Source organism: Pygoscelis adeliae, unplaced genomic scaffold (genome assembly GCF_000699105.1).
Source record: "Pygoscelis adeliae isolate BGI_AS28 unplaced genomic scaffold, ASM69910v1 Scaffold233, whole genome shotgun sequence".
Lineage (NCBI taxonomy): Eukaryota > Metazoa > Chordata > Aves > Sphenisciformes > Spheniscidae > Pygoscelis > Pygoscelis adeliae.
Genome location: NW_008824421.1, coordinates 99,238 through 122,135, shown reverse-complemented (window position 1 = coordinate 122,135; position 22,898 = coordinate 99,238).

Genomic DNA, 22,898 nt, shown 5'->3' with positions numbered 1-22,898 from the left:
AAACATAGCACAAACATATGCCACCCTGCTTTCTTTGCATAATCTCTTTGTTCAAATTTCAATCAGTTCAGTGTACCACCAGCCATAGATGAAAACTGGGTAAACAGACTCAAAACATCCTGTCTGGGTTTTCTTTGCCATGTAAACTGACCAAAACCAAACAGAGGGCTAATATACAAAAACATTCACATGATGTCTGGCTGCATAACAACTGTAGGTAGTGAAATTAGTTTAGGCAGGCTGGGTGTGGGCCAGAATGCAAAAAGGTGCATTTTAAGTGGCTAGCAATTCAATTGCATTAAACAGCTCATTGATATCCTATACCTATAGTGGCTGAGTACCTGCAACAGTTCATTAGTTTTTATCAACAACCATTATGAAATCATTGCACCGCTTTCATATTTCACAGGGACTTTACTGCTGACCCATGGAAAAACGATAAGGGATCAGAGGACAGATGGTGGGAGGGTGTCCTGTAGGCACTGCCTTGGATCTGAGGAGGAAAGAAGGAAAGATGAGGGTCCTGGACTGGCTGCTGGGGGTGAGGAGACATCTCTGCTGGGTCAGATGCCCAAAAGACATGTAAGGGTTCCAGAGCTGAGGGAGAGGGATGATAGATGGCTTGTTTGTTCATTGGTCTGAGCATGTGAAAAAGTGTCATTGTTCACATTAATCAGTCTCGGGGCTGCCTTGTTCTGGGCAACAGACAAAAGCTGCGGTGAAAATCCCCACCTCACTGTGTTCTACCAAAGCACAACACCCCCCACATGTTTTCAACAGCCCTTGTTTTCCAGTCCTCACAAGGCACCTTAACTTTGCCCTGTCTTGCTATTCTATCTATTTCAGAGCCTGATTCCAAATAGTAAAAGCACAGTCCTTACTACCTGCATTTATATGCAACTCTCAAGCAAGAATGACATCTTTGATGTTGAATACACAACATGGATGCTCAGGCAAACACATATATAAAAGTTACTTCTTTACCTAAATCTTCTGTAAACAGGAAGAAATAGTTTTAAAATTAACCTTTTGAAAATTCTTCAGCTGAGTTAGTATTTTTAAACCATGAAACTTCAACCTCTCCTGTAAAACAAACCAGTGCTTGTAAAAACAGCCACCTTACTTTCATTGTTAAACTGGGATGTGATTTCACCTCAAGTCCTGAGGCACAAATGCGAGGAGAAGGCTAACTGATAAACCTGGAGCACCCTGAACCCCTTCACACTACAAGTACCTACAACACAGTAGCCTGTCACTCAGACTAAAAATTAGCATTGTCCAGATTTTGACATCAGCACCTTTTCTATACGCTCATGCTGATATATTTCTGGTTGAGAGGATGACCTTGTAACATATTTGTTTTATAGCTATCATGAAAAAAGAAAGAAAACCCCAAACCTTCCAGACATGTGGACCCCCCAAAATTTGATTCTTAATTTGCAGAATTTATTTTAAAGCTTACTGAAGTCAGTCACAACATCTTTCTCTTTTTGTGCTAAAAAAGCACACTTCTTTGTTGGAATATTTTGAAAAAGTGACAACTATTCTGAAATATTGTTTTGGAAAATCTCCTCACCTGTGACACGAAGTGTTTCAGAGGTGTGTGATGGCAATGTAGGTAATGACAATAATGGAATCTTTTGAAGGTTTATTCTTCAAAATGAGTATATGAAATGAAATTCATAAACTGCAATCTGTTCCTGTTTTGTCATTTTAGGAATGTTATCAGCAAAGAACATTCCTGGAAACCTTGTATTAAATATCTTTCAAAAAATTAAGATTTTTTCATAACAGAAAAAAATTATATTGCAATATTTTACATGAAGTTGGACATCTAGATCCTAACCAATTCTACTCTATCTACTAACCTGCAAAGAAAATCATAGCTGCAGACAGGAATGATCCATCCTTCATATATGTTAGGATAAAATTCAAGTTACTCTAAGTGACGAAATTGCCACATGAATAAGGAGTAAAAGAAAAAGGAACCACAACATCAGCTAAAACAATACCGGAATAAACATGCAGCAGGAGAAAATACAAGGGCTTGCTTATTTGGTTACACCTGTGGATATTTATTTCACTGAAATGGTGAAGAAATCTATTAAATGTTCTAGACTCTGTAATATCTGTTAAAAATGACTCGTCAAGCAGACTCTTTTCTGAGCTTTTGAAGTATGTTCTGATCTGATGTGGTGTTGTGCCCATCACAACATGGAAGAAGCATTCTAGGGGACAATACCATTGCCTGCACCTCTGTGGTGAAACACCTTGAGCGCTGAGCACTCGCCTCCCACAGGCAGCCCTGTCTCCTTCCTCCCTACCCGGTCCTCTGCAAGCCCGTGACCTTCCCAACACAAAGCTTGCCTGGGTGCTCCACCTCATGCCTTTTCCTGAGCTTTACAAAGAACTTTGAATTTGTACGCTGTTGGTTAATAATATATGAATGTATATATTTACCACTCATGGTGTTTAACTTCGTGTGGTTTTTTTATGTATAATGAGACACAGCTAATGTGTTTACGTTCATGGTTCAGCATCTTGAATAGGTCATCAAAACGTCCACCTTTACTGCACTGATTTATTAAATGGCTCATGGAAATGGCCTCTCTTAGTCCATTTTCTCCTGTACGATAATAAAATCAAAGCATACAAATGTCAAAATACATACATATACTACGTACATATGTATACTAAAATCCAAACATAAACCAAAATAAAGTTGTCTTGAGTGTATGCCTGAGCATAAGCACAGAAAACTCAGTAATCCTGCTTAAAATCGCCAATACACTTTAAAAAAAAAGCCCCAAACCCCTTAAATAATACCTCAGCACATCACTGAGCTTGTGCCTTGGTGCATTGAGTGTATTTCTTTGAATATTTTCTCCAGCTGTTCAGGAAAAGTCTTTCTCCCTGCCTCTCTGAAGCTGTGTAAAACAATTATTGACCAGCACCAGGGGCAGGTATTTCCCATCAGTGTCCAACTTCAGCAGCTTCCTCCGGTTTTCCTCCCTGTAATATTCTGGGCCATTGTATTCTCACTATGCTGCCACTTCAGTATCCTAATATCGCACTCTTTTCCTACAGGGTGCTGTCAAAATAGTCTGCTAAAAGAGAGAAAGAAACAGGTGAGCTAAGTATTGCAGATGGACTGAAGAAATAGCTATGCCATTTTCATTTATAAAGACCATGAAATTAGATTACTGTAGGTGAAAAAGAAGGCAAGGCTGGCGTCATTGTAACAGGCTGAAATCCTGCTCACTTGGTAAACTTCAGGGGTTTGTGTAGAGGACAAATTACCAGTACTCAAGTCACGCTTATGGCCCCATCCAATATATTTAGAAACTGTCACCGTACCTACCCATAAATAAAATTTTATACAATGTCTGGTCTTCTGGCTCAAGATTGCACATTTCTTTAGGTAGCGCAGAATTTTTTTTTGCCACTGCTGCCAGAGATTGAATTAGCACCACAAAGCTGGTTAGCTATTGATAGCAGTGAGCAGATGAGCTTTCAGACTCAGATGTAGATGTAGCTATAGATGTGTCATTATAGAGTGAAAAGGATTATTATGTAAAGCTTTCGCTAGAGCAGCTCCAGATGAGGCCTTCCCTTACATCCGGGTAAGAACTAGAGGACATCTCAATACTCTGCTGTCATTTCTAGTCACGCCAGATATGTAGCACAATTTGGTCCACTGACCAGTGATAATTGGCTGGGTTTTCCAAAAGCAAGGCTGACTGTGTTGTTGGGTTGACGGTTGGACTCGATGATCTTGGAGGTCTCTTCCAACCTTAATGATTCTATGATTCTATGATTCTATGACTGAATGAACATGCTCTGGAAAAAAAAAATAAATCTAGGAAAACATCTGTGAGTTTTTAACCTCTTCATCCTCTTCAAATACAAATATTACTCCAGAACTGAAGTCATGGCATGACAATATATGATTGCAACAGTCCAGTCTTATATACCTATGAGGACTACAGAGTTCTTTGTCTGTCAGAAAATGCTGTGAAAATTGTCCAGGTTTGCAAAAAGCATCAAAGATGATGGAACAAGAGAAACCCTAACAATAAGGTCTTTTACTTACTTATTGTTTATTTTTATTTATTTTTCAGTGAATTTCTATGTTTTGAGGTTAGTGTCTCAGAACACACAACAAGAAAATTCACCACCTCCTAGGATAAGTTTATGCCATTTAATTCTCAGGATTTCTATTTCAGCCCTAGGATGTTGGCCAAGAAAGCAGTTGCTCGGCCATGGGGTTGATAGTCGCTGATATAGACTGTGCCAAATCTGTAGCAAATTTCAAGAATAGGCAAAGGAACAGAGTGTGCCAGCATTTGGCTGTGGACAAGATAAAGATTCATTAGGATCCCCAGCAGTAACGTTGTCCTTTTTGCCTTCTCCTCCTGAGAAATCAGGAGTCATCGTCTTTTGTTACTTATCATGCGACCTATAACTGAAGTCATTCACTTTCTCTGGAATAAGAGGTCCCTAAGTGAGGCAGAATAATATTTTACTTGCCAGCTACAGCTTTGTTTTATATGTTTGATTGTAAACAAGCAAACATTTACTTTGGAGAAAGACACTGAAGTTCAATTAGTTAGTGAAGGAAAGAAGTTTAGCATGCATTATGCACTTGCTCTTGTTTCTTGCCAGGGACACACATACAGAAAATGTGAACTAAGCAGTTCATGGCCAGGAGTGTACACTTACATCTATTGACATCTGCAAATTTTTTCCTTCTGATATGCTAAAAATTCACTCCAACATAAATATTAGATCCAGGGATTTCAGACTGATCACAGGCCTTCCCAACAAGTCTCAGGTGATGCTGGTGCTGGCTGTTTCCATATCATCAGCCGTGTCGCAGACTGACTGTACCAGAGAGGTCAGCTCTGCTGTGACACTTACACAGATCCAGTTGCCATCGTGTGGGACTCAAAAGGAAGGCAGACTAAGCCCAGATCCCTCAAGGTGTTTTGACATCTAGCTGACACTGACTGTGAAGTGAGCTGGGCAGCTGCAATGGGAGTGGAGACAACCATACCATCCCTGCCCTACCGTGTCATCAGGAAATCCTACTACACAGCCCAGAGGTTTGCAGCTTGTAGCTTCCTTCACCGCCACTCCCACCCCCAACTGCAATTCATTAAGTCTCCTGATACATCTGAGACATCTATAAATATTTATGGTTGCAGGCTGACATGACTTTCTCAAAGTCACAGAGGACTTGCATCACAGAGCAGAAGGCTCATTTTGCTTTAACCACGAGGTCATCCTTCCTTGTTAAACAGGGATGCCCAGTACCCCTCTCTGCCAGCAGTGCAGACCCCCAGGGAAGTACAGCTCTGCAGCAGCCTCTCTACAGCCAGCCCTGCCCCTGCTGCGAGGGTACCTGGCCCCACTGCTGAACTGGTGCCCGCCTGTTCCTGCCCCACAAACCCCGGCTTTGTGAGTGCAGGCTGAGCACCGAGCCCCTGCCAAGGCTGCTCTTCAGGCTGCCTGGCTCAGGCAGAGGAGCAATGAAGAATTGCAAATGCTTTTAAGGCACGTTGACTTTCAGAACTGGAAGGTGCAGTCGTTTATTTCTTTATTAGTTGGGCATAGCGTCTTGTGTGTATGGAATGTTTTCTCCCTTCTCTGGCAAGACGTTGCAGGGTAAATTAGTAATATATTATTAATAGGAGACTTTTTTGATAGTTGAAGAAAACAAACAAACCCCCCCCCCCAAATCAAAACAGTGCATGAAAGTGAATTAGGAAATATACAAATTGAAGGGATGATTTGTGTCCTGGCAGAAAATGATAGCTGAAGAGGGTGATGACAAAGACATATTGCTGAGATACCTTGCCTGCACAGGGGGCTGGAAAATGTCTTCCACAGTACTTCTCATCCTTTCTGTAGAAAGGAGTGATGTGCTCTTACTGTTCATCTCAACATGGAGAGAAGTTGACTCAGCTAAGTCACGGCTGAGCATTCAAGGGGGTGTCTGATTGTTAGTGCATTCTTGCTTATGTAGCTACTCCAAAATAGAAGAAGTCTCCATGCAAACACTTTCTCTTCAAGGACTGCCACATATTTAGACAGGGACAAGGTACAGAATTTAATAAAACTAACTTCAAGGCAAGTTTTGAAAATCTGACATAAAAAAAGAGAGCCTGTCTATTCACCCTATAACTGAGCATCCTTTGCTAATCTCTCTTTTTTTTTTTTTAAGTCTTTATTTGAATATCTTTAGAGAAATATCTTCTTTGGCAGTGAAAATTAAAATGAAACTTAAGAAAAAAATCTAAGCCTACAGAGCCAAGCATTGTGTGTGGATAGATTAGAGTTAAGGCACATTTGCAGGAGAAAAGCCAGCACAATATTTGCAGTGAAAAGAATAGAAGGGATCTTGCCCCCACTCTTTCGTTTAATAGAGGTAGTTTGGGGAAAATTTCTAATGAATCCTATCCAACCATAAAATCATGTTGAAAGTGAATCGTATCTGACAATAAAATAAAAGTGAACCAAATTACAAGGTTCCTATATTCACAGGACAAATTAATTTCATGTTTGGAATACTAATTGTTCACTGTAGGGCCTGCAACTATTTATTGTCATTGCTTCATTTGTTGCCGGAAGAACTTTTGCACACACAGAATGGTATGGTTTTGGCTGTAGCACCAAATGGAAGGGCACAAAGTCTCTCCGAGCAGAAGGGGGAGCTTCCTATGTGCCACCCCCTCTGCTCTCTGGGACAGTTTGTGGAAAGGTTTTTGAAGGGTGGGTGATTTGTCCTTTGAATTTGGAGGTAGAAGGAAAACAAACCTTGATGGAGGTTGCAATTGGCCCTCAAGGACACGTTCCCCAAACTCCCCATGAAAGGCAGAGGGAGCAGATGTGGCCAGCAAGCCCTGCATCTCGGAGGAGCCTGGTTGTCTCCCCACAGATAGCGTACCCTTAAGATCTGAGGCAGCTATCATTTGACATGGCTTCAAGGACCAACTGGTCTTTGGTGCCTGGAGGAAAGCTGCAAAGAGACTCAGGTAGTTCAAAGGCGAGACCATGAGAGAAAAAATGTGTTTGTACCACACTGAATTATAGTAAAAAAATACAAATAAATATAACAACTTCCCCCCAAACCAAGAAGATTTTAAAAAATACACAGTAAAAATTTGTTTAACGATGTGAAGGCTGTGTGTACACATAGTTAAAAAATGTTTTTAATAAAAAAAACCCAACACCATTAAACTAATAAAGCAGCTTAAAGAAGTGATAATTCAGTGGGGAAGGTTGAATGCTCAATTCCATGACGAGTTACATTAATATGACTGTTTCTAAGAGAGAGAAATGAGAAGTTATTGTACCCAATAGGGAGCTTAGAGCAATTATTTTTCCTGAAGAGAGTTCATTTTGAAATGCAAGGCTTCTCCTGAGCTGCCAATGGCTCCCTCTATCTCCTAAAAATTCAGGCTTGTTACTAACTGACAGGTCTAATGGTCTGCTTTTGCATAACACCAAAGCCAGCAGTTATTCTAATTTAGTTCAGAGTTGCATGACTGTCTCCATCCTCCCTAGGACTTTCTAGCTGTACTCTCTCCACTCTTGATGAATTTCCCCCTGAGGCAAAGTTAACCAAAGGAAAAGACTGGGCTCCAGTGACCAAGATTATTTTGGGCATCTCTAAAATTGTTGAAGAGCCTGGGCAATGCAGTGCTGAAAATGAAGCAAACTACAGGGGCTCCTCCTTGTCCAGTGTCTCTGTCCCAGCACCAACTTCTCCTCCACTGAAGCAAAGGTAGCAATGCTGGGGAATTTCTCAGGTAGGGCAAGCAAGGCCTAAAAGAGCTGAAGCAGATCCAGAGAGCTGGATCCAGGATCGCTGCAGGATGGGAGATGTGTTTAGCCATTTGCATGCTCTGTGAAAAAAGAGGGGCCAAATATGAGAAGTGATGGTCGTCTGGGGAAGACTGAGTGCTGCAGCCCACGTCCGTCAATGTTCTGGTGGGACGCTTCTGTGCTCCTGCTTCTGAGGGGGAGAAATGAGATGTTATGGAACCCAGCAGGGTGCTTAGAGAAACCATTTTCCTTGAAGATAAAATTACAAGAAAAGATCTGAATTATGGGACAGCGGAAACTCAATGTTTGCCTCTAAGGCTTCTCCCCCACTGTGGGATAGAGAGGGGGCCTTCGGCAGGCCAGAGGGAATCGTTTGCACTGCACACCCTGTTTCATTTCAGTCCCTTCACACTAGTCTATCTTCTATTTTCCATCTTTTCTTTGCCCTGCTAAACTCACATTTGAGGGGGCTTGGACCAGCTCCAAAGCTGTCTTGCATCAGAGGAACTGTTTTTCCTATTAACTGAGATGAAGTTTTGACTGAGAGAGTGCATATGCTTCTCATGTTTTCCTCCTGCTTGCCTTTTGCCCAAATCCCTGGCTTGTTCCATGTGATGTACCAATGTGTTATGCACTTACTTGCTCATCCCCCTGATCCCTTTCTTCTAGGTATTTAAACTGCTGCTTTCATACTATGTAAAACCAATTTTAGACACTTTGACAGGATTTCCCACAACTTACAAGGATTTGTGTTTAAAATATGTGTCTGCCAAGAAAGCTTAGGTTTATTGTGCCAAGGGCTGTAGCCTTATACTCACCACTCGGTCCTGCTGGTTCAGTATTGCCCCCTGCCAGGCATGCAGACCCGCTCGTGTGGCATGTAAGTGGCTCCTGGGCTCCTCCTGCAGCTGAATCCATCCAGCATGCTTTTTCTTCACTTGGAGTTCACTTCATCTGGAGGGAGATGGATGGGCTGCCCTAGGACTCCCAAGAGAGGGGGGGGAAAAAAAAGTTTTCATACAAAAGGATTTTAAACAGATGAGAGAGAGCTCCTTCTGAAACGGGAAACAGAAGGCATGCAGAAGTAATGCAAGATCACTGAGGAAAATACCTATTGAAATTCCTGGAAAGTGTTGAATGATTACAGAGAAATCATTTCAGAATGAATGGGATGAGTGGATCAAACCTAGACTGGAAGGACCAGTGGGATGAGTAGAAGAGAGGAATGTTGCACACAGCAGTGACGGCTTCCTGCATTTTGTTCCAAGGGATTTGACCCTCCCCACCACAGCACTTAGGCTTTGAAAATTTTCTTAGAATAAGAAAAAGGAAAATCCGCCTTCGCCTTCACAGAGCAGAGAAACAAAGTCCCTTTCATACCTGCACTGAAGAAGAATACAGTGTTCTTGTTCAATTCTTCTGTCTTTGCAGGAATAACGCACTCTAAGGGGTTTGCCAGGCATGAAAAGAAGGATATACAAGTAGAGGCAGGACATTTACAGGAGAACATATTGCTGCAGACCTAGAAAAAAGACTGGAAGATTTAGAGAGGGAAAAGAACAGGAAGGGAAGAAGAAAGAGATCAGGACTTTGTTAGAAGAGACTTCACCTAAAATTTCAATAAGAGTGAAAAGGAATCTGTCCTCCAAAATATTCAGACATATCTTAGAGTTACCTGTGCTCTTACGTTACCACTGAAGCCTAATAATACCTTTTGAACTTTCATTTCTACGTCTTCTGAGTGGAGATGCTGTTAGACAACTCAGCAAAATTACAGTTGATAGCTGAATATATGATTTTTTAATAGACAAATTTGCTATCATTATAACTATCAAATAATGTTCTCAGTAATAGTGTTCTGTTCTCTTCACCCTGCCACTAGAAATCCAATAAAACATGACTAAGATGTGCTGGGAAGTATGAATGTAAGACTCTTCCTACCAAAGATCAACCATAGACATAGACAACTTCTTGTGGATGTGGTCAATACTGCGGACTTGCAGCCTGGGATAGTTGGAGCCATGGGCTACCAAATGTGCAGACCTCACACTGTCATCTCCAGAGGCCTGGCATCGCGACCAGTCAAGAGCCTCCACTGACTGGATTCCTGCAGATCCTGGACAACATGCAGGAATGGGAATCACTGCCTCTCTTGGAAACAAAATAATTTACCTTTGCCAGAGACAGCCCCACTACCTGATCCAGCTGAGCCCAGAACTTGGCAGCAACCAGGATCAAGTACTTCCACACACAGAAAAGATACCTCTAATTAGCAACTTCTTGCCCCTGGGCAAGCCAGCAGTTCAGGCCATCAGGCAACCAGCAGCAGCTCCTCCACAGAGGCAATATACCATTGATTTGCTGATCAGTGGTTTGTGGTTTCTGGATGAGACCAAGGTCCAGAACTGTATGGCCGGCCCAAGTCTGAATGTGTTGGTGATGTGAACATCTCCCCTGCACAGCCATGCTGATCAGAGGTGGCAGCTCATTGTCTCTTGTCTGATCACGGAAGGGGTGCAGTAACAGTGAAAGCTACACTGTGCTGCAGGGTTATTACCATTATTGAGCACCAGGTCATTAAGTCAACAGGAACCCATTGTTCTGTGGCTGTGACATGAGTGCTAAGGCATGTGCTGTGTGGGTTGGTTTCAGTGGTGTGGACATGTTTTGGGTGGTGTGAACTGAGACCACAAAACTCATAGCACACCTTCTGGCAGCTGCTTATGAGTAAAGGGAGGAATAAAGTTTACACCTATAATGGGAAAAGAAAAAGCTGCATGATCTCTTGTTCAGCCAGTTTGCCAGTAAACAAATATTTATGGAGCAAGACCCACAAGAAAACATACTGTAAGTATTCAAAAAGATGAACTCAAGACCTTTAGAGAAAATTAAGGAATAGGAAAGTTTTCTTTTTGTGACACTCAAAACTCCTATTTTACCATGATAATAATAATAATCATCATCATTAAAAAATGTGGCCTGTACGCTTGAGGTTACAAAGGAGGAAAAATATCAGATGTCATTGAAACATTGCATCTTGAAACCCAGTGCAAATAAAAAGGAGTTTTATAACATAATTACATTCCCATTAATATGTTAATCTCTTATATACAGACATAGAGAAGCAAATACATTACTTTAAATAATTAACTCTGTAGTGAGGTTTTATTGCTGGGAAAGAAGATTTCTCTATGGAAGGGTATTTAACATTTTAATTAAACTGTTTTTGATAGATGTTTACTGTTGCTTCTATTTCTGCTTAAAACAAAACCATATGATTAGGAGAAAATGTAATTTTGTCACAAGAAAGGAATGGTTTCCTTTTGAAGGAAGGACTAAGGTTCCCTCTTCTGTGCTGTCTAGTCAGTGTACAGCAATGCTAGTGTGTTTTAAGAGACATTCATTTCTTATGGAAAGGTTCCATTTTGCTTTCTTTTTTCCTTCCAGTAATTTCTTTCTTTTTGTGCCACTGAACGTTGCCATTGTATTTGACCTTCCACTAGAAGGATGCTTATATTTTTGTGAGACAAAACTCAAGAAGGATGTAAAAAAAAATCAGATGTTTCTCAGATAAAAACTGCTAAAGGAACAAATAGCATGGGAAAAGTATCCTTAAGGAATTGCAGAATCACAGGATCTAGGCAGGAGAAATGAAAAAATGGACAAAAAAAGAACAGGGATGTGGTCAATACTGTGGACTTGCAGAAAGACATAAAGAAATGATAGGTCTAGTAAGGATTGCCAAGCAGAGAATCTGGACAACGTACTGCTCTGAAAAGAAGTCAGCAAACTTTATGCATGAACTGACACTTGAGCTTGATACATAAACTGATAATTGAAAGGCTTTGCAGATGGACACCTGATTTCCAGACCTGAAAAGATGGATGCAGGTAAGCTAACCCTGCGCTGACTTTCTCTGGTGAACTTGAGCATGACACTAGGAAAAAAACATCTGAGTGAGAAAAAAGCCTATGGTCTCCACAGTTCATAGACAGTGGTTGAAGCTGCCAACTGGAAGGGTCCGATCTGACAATGGCTTGTGTCTGCATGGCACTCGGCCCCACTAGAAGCAGTCCTGCAAACCCCCACTTCATTTCGTATAAGTTTCTGGATAGCCAAGGAATGGGACACAGACTGCTTGAAACCCAGGCAGCAAGTGAGATAAACATTAGATCAGCATTTCTTCTCTGGTTCCCTGAGCAAACAAATAACACCCTCTCATTTTGGTCCTCTCACCTGAAAACATTTAGAAGCCATGCCACTGATTTCAGAACAAATCTATAGACATATGTTTTGCAAAAGCATGAAAAGTCCTACAGATGACAAACATAAGACTCCCTCTCTGTGAGCCATCGAGACACCACATGCACAAGATCTGTGTTGAATCATTTACATGGGAAAACACCTTTCAGGCACTTGTAACAGCTCTGGATTCTATTCAGCAACAAGGACAGATGAGCACTGAGGCTATTTGCCTTAAAAGGAATTAAATAAATACAGGAAAGCTCTGTTACGATAGCATTTGAAGTGCGTTATTGAGAAAAGTAAATGAAGCCAGAAGTCTAGGCCACTCTGCCCACTCACTGATAGTGATTCTAGGTACTGAAAAATACACAGATGCTAAAGCAAACACCCCAGCCTCAGCAGAGGTGTCCTGTGAAAAGCCATAGGGCTCTGGAGCCTGTCTCTGATTCTGGGACCTCTCAGGTTATGGTGTGGGCCAGCTTGTTTAGCTCCAGGAGATAAGCTCTCATTAAACATGTAAACCCTGTGGCATTGGCAAATATGGCAGCTATCACTCATACGCTACAAATCCACCTCCTTGGGGAATGGCTGGACAAGCATGAGCAGCATGACTTGAGCTGACACAAGCACAGGGCATTTCTGGATTTACTTCTAATGGACATGCTGATGAGTTGAATGGATGGGGAGAGAGAGGAAAGGAAATCATGGAGGGTACATTTTTTTATCCAAAAGAGAAACAATAAAATGGGCCCACACTGGAGACTGGAGGACAGCACTGCATAGGAGTCTCCCACACCACCTGCCCGTGAGCATCCTGATGAATTACCTTGCTGAGCTCCACGTGCATGTCAGGGTATCCACATTAGCCTACAGACAGCAAGGAGGATGAGGCCTCATAAAATATTTTTTTTGAGTCTACCACTAAGGGAGGAGGAGATGGGAGAAGGTGGTCACTTTGGGCAGGACCGCAGTGGGGAAGGTCATTGCTGATTCAGTCTGATGAAGTGGCAAGGTGGAGCAAGGAGTGTAAACAGCATTGTCCTTGCACCTGCATGTCAGGCTGTAGCTTTCAGCTCATCTTTGAAAGAGGCAGTGGGCAGGGGGTCTCAGGAGATACAGGCTTTGAGTTTGATTGGTATTCTCCTGAGATACCTATTCCCTTCTGATCTGGAAGTCACACAGAGATTGGTGAGCTCTGTACTACATGCTTGTGTTATCTGTCCTCGTGTCTCTTCCTGAAGCAGAGCAGGCATGATCCCAAGGCTACCAAAACACTGCCACAAGCTAAATTTAACATCATGGGAAAATGATAACAAGGTAGTTGCTGTGTGACCAGCTAGTCTTTTTTTTTGACACAACAGACAGGAGCTATATCTGAAAATGAAAGCTTTGACCGCCAATACTGACCACTCATTTACAAGGATAGCGAGGCAGTCTATAGACTAAAATCACTTATTGTGACAAGAAGTCCAACAATGCCTTTTCTTTCTGGGGATCCATTTCACAGCTACTACCTACTACCCATTGATCAACTCCAGACGACTCTTGTGTATTTTCTCTCTGCACCCTTCCACCACTCATTCAAGGCAGATTTCCCTACCCTTACTCCTATTGAGTACCTTGCTGGAATTTCAGTGGGATTACTTGCAGATGTAGGATGCTAATCTATATTGTAACCATGCGTTTCCCTTCTCTGTTTACTTATTTTCTCTTCTTCAGACATCATCATGAGAGATTCCAATACCCATGAGTAGTATGAAGCTTCAAATCCCTGTCTTAACTTCACAGGATGGTCTATATCTTTATTTATATAGTGTAACACACAAAACTGCAAACACTTTGTTTGAAGAAAGCTAAGCAAAACGAAGCTGTATTTCACTGCCAGGATGCTTTTAACCAGTTCCTGAAGAATTTCCTCTGCCTGTAATAAGATTCTCGATAAGGAAAGAATTAGGCAGTGATTTAAGAATAAGACAGGTTTTTACTTTTGATTTGGAGGGCACAAAAGCCAAGAACAAACAAAAGCCAAGTCACCACAAAAGAGCAGTGTGTCTTCTCTGTGAGGTACAGAGGAGGAAATGGCTGCCAGCAGGTACTTCAGCGATCTCAGGGTACAACACAAAGAAAAAAACCCAACCCTGTGAGACAGACATCACAGCAGCTAAGCCCATCATTTGTTCCTTCACATCCTCCCCGAGTCCCCTTGAGGACTAGCTGTCCAGCGGGCACTGCACTAGCCCTCTTGTTCATAAAGGCTAGTGGCCATCAGTGCTGAGGTGATACTGCCTCTGTTGCAGATCCCACCATGTTTCCCATGCCTGGCTGTAAGTGGTACCGCTGGCAAACTAAGAAAAAGAGTGTCTTTGGTGTGTGCTGGGCTAGAAGCTAGAAGAGGATATGATAGTTATGTCCCCGGGGCAGCGTGGAGGGAGGACACCAGGTTTGCTTCCCTCATAGCAAGAGCTGTGATCCTTCAGGTCTCCCCCTCCTCGGTCTCTTCCTCTGCCTCTTCCTTTCTAAAGGACAATTAAAGCTCTTGCTCGGGCATTATATAAATACAGCAGCTGCACCCCATGCTGTGAAAGTATCATGAAAGAAAGTACAAAAGGCTCTGTAGCCTCGTGAAGTACTGAAGAGGAGACATTTTGGCAGTGTAATATCATCACTCCCCCTCCTCAGCCCTGTTTGTGAGGGCAACACTATGTGAGCCCTTTGCCATTACAGAAGAATGCCATAATATTCATTTTAAATAAATTCTAGCACGTTTTTATGATGGGGAAAAGCAAAATGGAATCCTGCTGGTGTGATGAACTCCAATTTTTCATAGATAACAACAAGCAATTTTCAAGGAAGGCCAAGTGGCTTTATTCTCATCCAATAGATGAAGGGAAATGGGCAAAGAGGTGCAGTTCCCTGACATTATCTGGACAAATAATGATAGAAGGAGGATTATTCTGGTCCTTAAAGTGAACAGTCCTATTTGCAAACTATATTGAAAAAACAAAAGTATTCAGTTGAAATGAGTCTGAAGAGCAATAACCAATAAGCAACATATCCCTGGGTACCTTAGCAGCTCTTCTAGGCTCCTGCAACCTTGGTCACATCACATCCATTGTCTCTCAACTCCTCTATCTCCAAAGTGAGGATGAACTGGTAGCAGTATCACTAACAGACATGAGTGATGGTTCCTGAAGCTCTCCAGGAACCTCAGATGCAAGAGGTGGACTCATGTGCAGACTTTCTAATTATTTTAAAGCCCCTTCTTGTTCATATTAATCAGTGTCAAGCTGATTCTCTCTAATCTAACTAAAGAAGACAGAGCTTTCGCAGTGGGAAATGCTTTAAAGTTCACCATGCTTGCATGACAAACTTTTACTGTATGCCTCCTGCTTGCTGGCTCTGTGTGTGCCTGGGTGAATTTCTTTTGCTGTTTCTACTAATTGTCAGAACTACTTCCAGTGGCTTTAAAAAAAAGTTGACTCAGTCCTGCTATGACATCTCAAAGCTTAACTTTTGATATCATAGTTTGCTAGGAGACACAGATATAGGAATAAAATGCTACTTAAGATCCTACCTGATTGGTGCAGAGTGGGGCTACGAAGACACAGCCTGACCCAGAAAATGTGTTTAAGACACCAAAAAGGAAGCTTATAAAAAATACATAAATACATGTAAAAATGGATCTAAAATATGCATTTACAGGAACCAAAACAAGATATTCCTAGAGAGAATGGGCTATCTCCTGGGAAAACATTGCATGTTTCATAACCTTCCATGGATGGCTTGATTTTGCTTTAGGAACCAGCAAGAAATTCAGTGCAAAAATAGATAAACCTACGTTTCATTTAAACATTGTCAGTAAAACAAAAGATTTGATGCAAACTGACAAAAGCCAGGAGATTCCAAATGCCTTGTCCCTACTCTTGCTCCTGAGTTCATGTCTCTAATGTCAGTATGCATTTGTGTGGCAGCAGGCAGTATGTGGAGTGTCAGCTGTAACATAATGTTTCCTAGACATTTTGTCATTTTGATCATGTCTCTCATTGCTGGGAACTGTTTGAACCAAAACACTAGACCCAGACAGCCAAGCACAGAGCCATTCCCCCTTTCATCTCTGTCAGAGCATCCTGTTACTGGTTGTGCGGGTCCCCAGAAGGGACCGAGGCTTTGTTGAGCAAGGGGCTGCCCAAAGGAGAAGATGGATGAGGTAATTGCAAAGCATGGGCGTCATCATACTGCAGCAGTGATCAAGACATTAAAAATCAATGGTCATAACTTATTGTTAGCCTCAGTGAGGACAAGATGGGTTGTGGTAAGGGATTTCTTCTCTCTAACAAGATCTCCATTTCTTCTTGTCTGCATGATGAAGAGTATCATGCAGATGATGACCCTTGGTACATAGGGTAGTAAGAGCTGAAGTTTGAACTGTACATAATTCCCTTTGCTTACCTGAAGCTATAGCTGTTTTCACCAGTACTAGCTGAAGCATTATCCAGTGAAGGGATCTGATTTCTATATTCTGTGCCAACCTCTAAAACAATGTTTCTGTCTTTTCTATTTTTTTTTCACTTGAAGAACCTCAGTCTTGTTTAGGAGAAAAAGCCATAGGCCACCAAATACTGTGGGTGTAAGAGCTGTCATTTGCAATGATAAAATGTTATTAATTTAAAAAACAGCCTGTTGTTTTTATTCACTCCTCACTCCCACTCACTGCCATTTGGGGGGGGATTCTAAAATTATTTGCACGTTTCTCACAGTCATGTCAAAATTTGACATCCTACTGGTCCATAGGATGAGGTTTTTAAAGCTGGTTAGGGAATATAGCCACAAGTATCCTTATGAAATCCACTGGAGGCTGGATACAGACAGAATTTTACATCAAAATTACTATCGTCTTTGTTTTAAACAGAACAGAGAACAACAGTAAACCAAAGCAAGTGGGTCCACAAAAAAAGACAGAAGTTTTGTGAGTGTAAGAGTTTTTCTTGTTAGTTGCTTCCCTCCCAGCCCCCCATGCAGTCACAGCAGCTATGCTCTGCAGTGGTAAAGGGATGCTTAGAGGGGCAGACGGTCAGTGAGTGGTACCCGTCGTTCAGCTCATGGTGCTCTGGAAGCTCCCGACTTTCCAGATTTCACCTGTCAGTGAAAAGCAGGGGATAGGCTCTGGGAGGAAAGTCCTGCTGCTGGTGGTCTGGCTGCAGAGGATGCTTTGCTTTCCAGGATGGCAGTCTGGCTCGTTGCACTGCCGCTGAATTCACTTAGAGAAAAAGAAGCAACAACAACAAAAGATGTGGGGTTTGTTATGAGCTAAGTCCTGTCTCTGATGTAAGACTTTATAAAAAAAAATACCAAGCTCGTTAGGTGAAGCTGAGAGGTAGCTGACATTCACTTCTGGCAGTGCATCAGAGACATTTTGGGGATAAAATCAAGACGTGGATAACATGAAGGCTTGGCAGTCAAGCCAAGAGAAAAAATAGGGCTGAGGAAGTGATTTAAGTTACCTCAAAAGGGTTTTGAACCTCTTAAGAACCAACAGTAGAAATGAACTAATTTATTTCAGAAAGAGTTTGTGGATTTCCATCCAGCAGATAGTGTGCATTTCTTCATCGCATGATGGAGCCTGGAAGGTAGCCTCCACCTGCCTCCGTGTGACCTTTGAAGAAGGATGAGAAAGGTGGTACTGCTGTGGGGTGAAGGGTGCTGAGCAGCCCACAAGTGGTTGTGAGGGGTGCCAGTGATGGCTGCTGGAGTGAGGAACATGCACCTCATGCTGGCTCTGCTGACATCTTTTTTTCTAGCAGAGGTCACAGAGATGGGAACTCTTCTTTAAAGAAGAGAAAAATACGCATTCATGAAAAATAAATGTTTTATTGAATTATTTTTCCTCCCTTCTTTCTCCACCACACACACATGCATGCACACACACATCAGAGTCAAATGCCAAACATTTCCTGCTGGAGTTTCTACTGCTGGAAGATGCTGGTATTTTATGAATGTGTATAAAGTTATGTGATTCAAATAGCTCTGCTCTTTCCATAACTGGATTTGGCCCAGAAATTTCTTTTACATTCACTTGTTATTCTTGTTATTTTTCTATTTCCATTGTTATTGTTGCAAAGAGAGAAAATGTCTTCCCCAAGTAAAAAAACCCCTAATCTATTGCAGAGCTAGGGATGGTGCAGAGAGGTTGAAGGGCAATGCTGAAACCAGTCATCTCTGATGACTTCCTGTTCTGTTTCATGGTATGAGTTGGAGGCTGTATTTTTTTCCTGTATTTTTGCACTGCTACAAAGCTGGGTAGTTCACCCCAGCTTCTCCCAATCCATTCACTTAGTTCATGGCTAAGTCTGGTCCAGATACATGTCTCTCATTCCCCAGCAGTCTCTCTCGTCTATCTCTGCTCTTTGATGGAGCGCCAGTCTACCAGAGGGTGCTGACAAAGTCGTATTCATTGATCTGGGCTTCTCCATGAAATGAATGGAGCACATCACCATGACAGCAGGTCAAAGGATTACAAGTTATAATTTGAGATATGAAAGAAGAAAAAACAACTGCTTTTGTTTTTTCTTGTCTAATATTATCCCTGTATTCACCCTGTCCACTGAGATACCTACTTTACCAAGACCATCTAACAAAGCCAAAAGTTCAACTCAGATGTTTGGTATTGGAATCAGTAATCATAAAAAATCTCCACTGAGACATGACTTTTGATCTACAGTTTGAAATAGCCACAGGTTAAACTGAGACCTTGGATCAGATCGTGCCTGGGATGCAGGCTTTCTGGAAACTGAATTCAGCCTTACAAGTACAGAATATCACCAATGGATATCTATAAAGGCAGAAGGAAGGAAAAAAAACCTACTAAACTGAGGAGTTAGGACCCAACTTGCTTTCATTTAGTAATGAAATGCCAGCCTCTGTATGCTGGGCAGGAGACCAGGGATTAGATCCCTTGTGCATCTTCCATGGAGACAAGTCAGAGAGGCTGGTTTACCCCAGACAAGTCTCTGCCTTTCCGTTTTCATGTCCAGCCACACTTTCCTCTAGAAGTACAAACCTGTTGCTGCCTCTTGGTTTAAAACAAAATCACCACTGTGTTTTATAACTTCAGCAAACAGTAAATGTGTCTACTCCGTTAATGCTTAACGTTGAGTGGAGACAATGTATAAGCAGATGCTTCTACTATCTGCATTTATATAGTCTATGGAAATTGGGCAGCACTTTGTAAAAACTGTCAAATGAATTGTCCTTCCTTGATACTCATAGTAGCGACAACAATCATGGTGAACTCTTTGTCGATGCTTGCATGGATGTTGTAGGCAGCTGTGTGGGAAGTCCATCCCTCTTCAGCAGGCACTAGTGTTCAAAACCCAAAGCCATCCAGGCACAGTCCAGAACCACCTCTGATGCAAATGGTTCCCAATCACACACAGAGCTTAGGTGGCGAGAGTGGATGTGACCGGCTATGACTACCCAAAGTTAGTAAAATCAACCTGTCTCTCTTGTGCAGGCTTGGGAGGAAGATTCTCACTGCATGTCATTGTACAAATTAAGGGAGACACCCTCTTTAAAGGATATTTATTTTAGTGGGGAAATTCCCCAGACTATCCAACGCTTAATATAGAAATCAATTCAAGGAAATCCTGCTTCGGGGGGATGCATGTGCGTGTCTCATCTTATAAGTAAGGGAACCAAAGGGATTTGTAATTTGTGATCATGCCAGATTAAAAATGATAATTAATATATTCATCATGCTGACCTGAAACCCTGAGGACACTTACTTAGGCCATAAGAGAAACCAATAGCTTGGTCTGTGTCCTTATTTTGGAAGAGCTAATATAGTGTGAAGCTGGAAGTGAGATAATGGATAGGTAGACTCAGGACTGCATTGGGAAAGGGTAAACTCAATTTGGTATTGCTAGTCAGATATACATGACATCTGCTGATCCTGATCTCTTCATTCATTCTGGGTGAAATTCACCCCTTTTTAGATTATCAGCTCAAAGTCTTTGCATTATTTATAGTATCAGAGATAAGGCTTAACTGAGTATTTGAATGATTTGTAAATCTTATGCTTGTGCCGTGCACAGCAGTGAATTACCTTTCAAGGACTAATTTGCCTATCAATGGATGTTCAGTTCTGGCCCTCACTGTAGTAGGATGCTCTCTTATCAGCTCTCTTCCCAAAAAGTAGGAAGGCATTACCCCTCACTAAGTGCTGTTCATTAGCACATTTTTTTAAGCATATAATATCAACCCTGTGTGAAAAAATATGGGTACAGTACGGTTTTAAATTGCCTCTCCCCTGTTTTGCAGAGACTTCTGTGGAGGCTTTTGAAATTGCAGGATGGATCTTGTTGGAAACTCCAAGCAGCTCATCAGCACAATTCTCCAGAAAGGTACAAATGTACCATTCTGAACTAATATCAACCCTGTGTGAAAAAATATGGGTACAGTACGGTTTTAAATTGCCTCTCCCCTGTTTTGCAGAGACTTCTGTGGAGGCTTTTGAAATTGCAGGATGGATCTTGTTGGAAACTCCAAGCAGCTCATCAGCACAATTCTCCAGAAAGGTACAAATGTACCATTCTGAAGCTATAACGGGAAAGGCTTTGTAATCTCAGCTATAATGTTTTTTGTTATAAAGCTGCGCAACATGGTTTACTATCAATTGCAAAAGAAAATTTAAAAGTGTTCCTTTGCTGTCAAATGAAACATCTGTTCAAATCTCAAGCATGTATAAACAAATTTAAATAAAAAATAAGAAAAATATAAACCAGAAAGGTATTTTTAATGAGGAAACTTAAATTTAAATTCTTCAGAAAATTTCAGATTTATATTTTTCCCTCTGCATGATTTCCTTTCTCTCCCCATTCCATAAATAAAGAACTTGGTATAACAGATTGAATCAAAGATTAATATCAATATCCTCAGATCTTTCCCAAAAAGCATTTATGTTGAATAACTTTGACCAGTTTTGCTGTCATACAAATTTTATGGAAAAAAACCCCAAACAAACAGATGCAGACTGATGGTAGTAAATAGTGCTTCACACAAATAACAATATGTGCTTTACTGATGATAAAGCTATGTGAATAACGTAATTCCCTTACATGAAGGGTTCTTAGTCCAACCTAGTGTTAACCTTTATACAGAATTTGGTAATTCCCTGTGAGGCTCTTATACACAGAGAGACAGAGTAACACCCCAGCCCTTTTTGGGGTGGATAGTAGCTTGCCTTCATGAATAATATACTGCTTAGGTGGGAAGGGAATTTTTTATTGTGGGAGATACCTTCCTGCATTACATGTCTTAAGTTCTTTAATGTTAGTAAATGGAGTTGACATATCTCAATGAATTTATGCGGGTGCTAATTATTAACTAAAACTAATAATCAGCAGTAACATTGGTGCCACTAATTAGCTTTTGAATATGTTTTTCCCACTTTCCAATCTCAGAGAACTTTAAAAATCTTTGGAGTAATAAACCTCACAATACTTCTAATAGGTATGTTAGGAATTTGTTGTTCCTCTCAATATCAGAAAGGAAAACAATAGCACAAGGGCAATTTAATGATTCACCCAAGGTCGTAGAACAAGATCTTGTCAGATTTAGATTAGTACCTGAGTCTTTTTAATCCCAGTTCCTGTTCTCACCACAAAACTGGACAGTTTCCCCAAAGCAGCACGCTGTCTGGTAAGGGTACATCAAGACGATAAGGCAAATAGGAGCAGTAGAGAATACAGGAAAGCAACCAAGTGGGAAAGCATTAAATGAGGCTTGCAAGTCCAGCAAGGAATTGACCTGGGGACCTTTTCATCTCAGAGCAGCAGGGCTACCTATTGTGCAAAAGAAGCGACTCTTTAGGTAAAATCATTAAGAGCAATCACAGAGAAGCAACAAAATGGAGACTACCAGCTATTCACAGCGGTCACTCATCCAAACTGCTGAGAGGCCTAAATCAGCTTAGCTTCTACACAGAGACGAAATCAGGCACCAGCAGGCTGTTTACTCTCTGTCAACCAAGTGGGTTTCTGTTTGTCACTCCTGACAAATGCTGGCTGCTCACACGTTGGATATTTGTCACACCGAGGGACAAATCAATCAGAGCACAAGGCCAGAGAGTCGGCGTCTGTCTCCCCCAGCCAAAGGCCACCTCCGCACCCGGCAGAGGATGCTGCGGTCCTGGCTGCAGCCCTAGCTAACACCTAGCTGATGTGGCTTCCTTGTAGTACTGTGGCCCAAAAAATAGCAAACTTATCAGGACCCAAGGAGTGCTCCTGAGTCCTGGGCTGCTGGGAGACCATGCAGTGCTGGTGGACACGCTTTACTATACTAACAATAATGGAGACAGGAAAGGACTTGACATCTGTAATTTCTTTTCCTACCAGCTTTCCAGGTGTGTATAACTGGATCATCTCTGAACTTTTTCCAGGCCACGTGGTTAGAGCCTCCGGTGGCAATTGCAGCCCAAGCTGGGGAAGGATGATACCCTGTTGAACTCGGATATAAACTGAGTGAAGAGAAAGCGTGCAAGGTTAATTCTGACCTTTCATGATTTTGAAGTGATTCATTATGCTGTCTTAATATTGCTTAAGAATGTGATCAAATTCTATAAGCATTTTATGACTGTTACTGTGTTAGTACTAATAGACAACATCCCAATAAAAATATTTTTGTTCACCACCTGTGAACATGTCTTTTCCTAGTCTACATTGTGCAAATAAACAAGGTCTGCTTAAAAAACAAAACCAAAAAAGAAGCTGACTCTTTTAATATGGGGACCTCTCAGCATTAAAGCAAGATTATTGTCCACAGTGTAA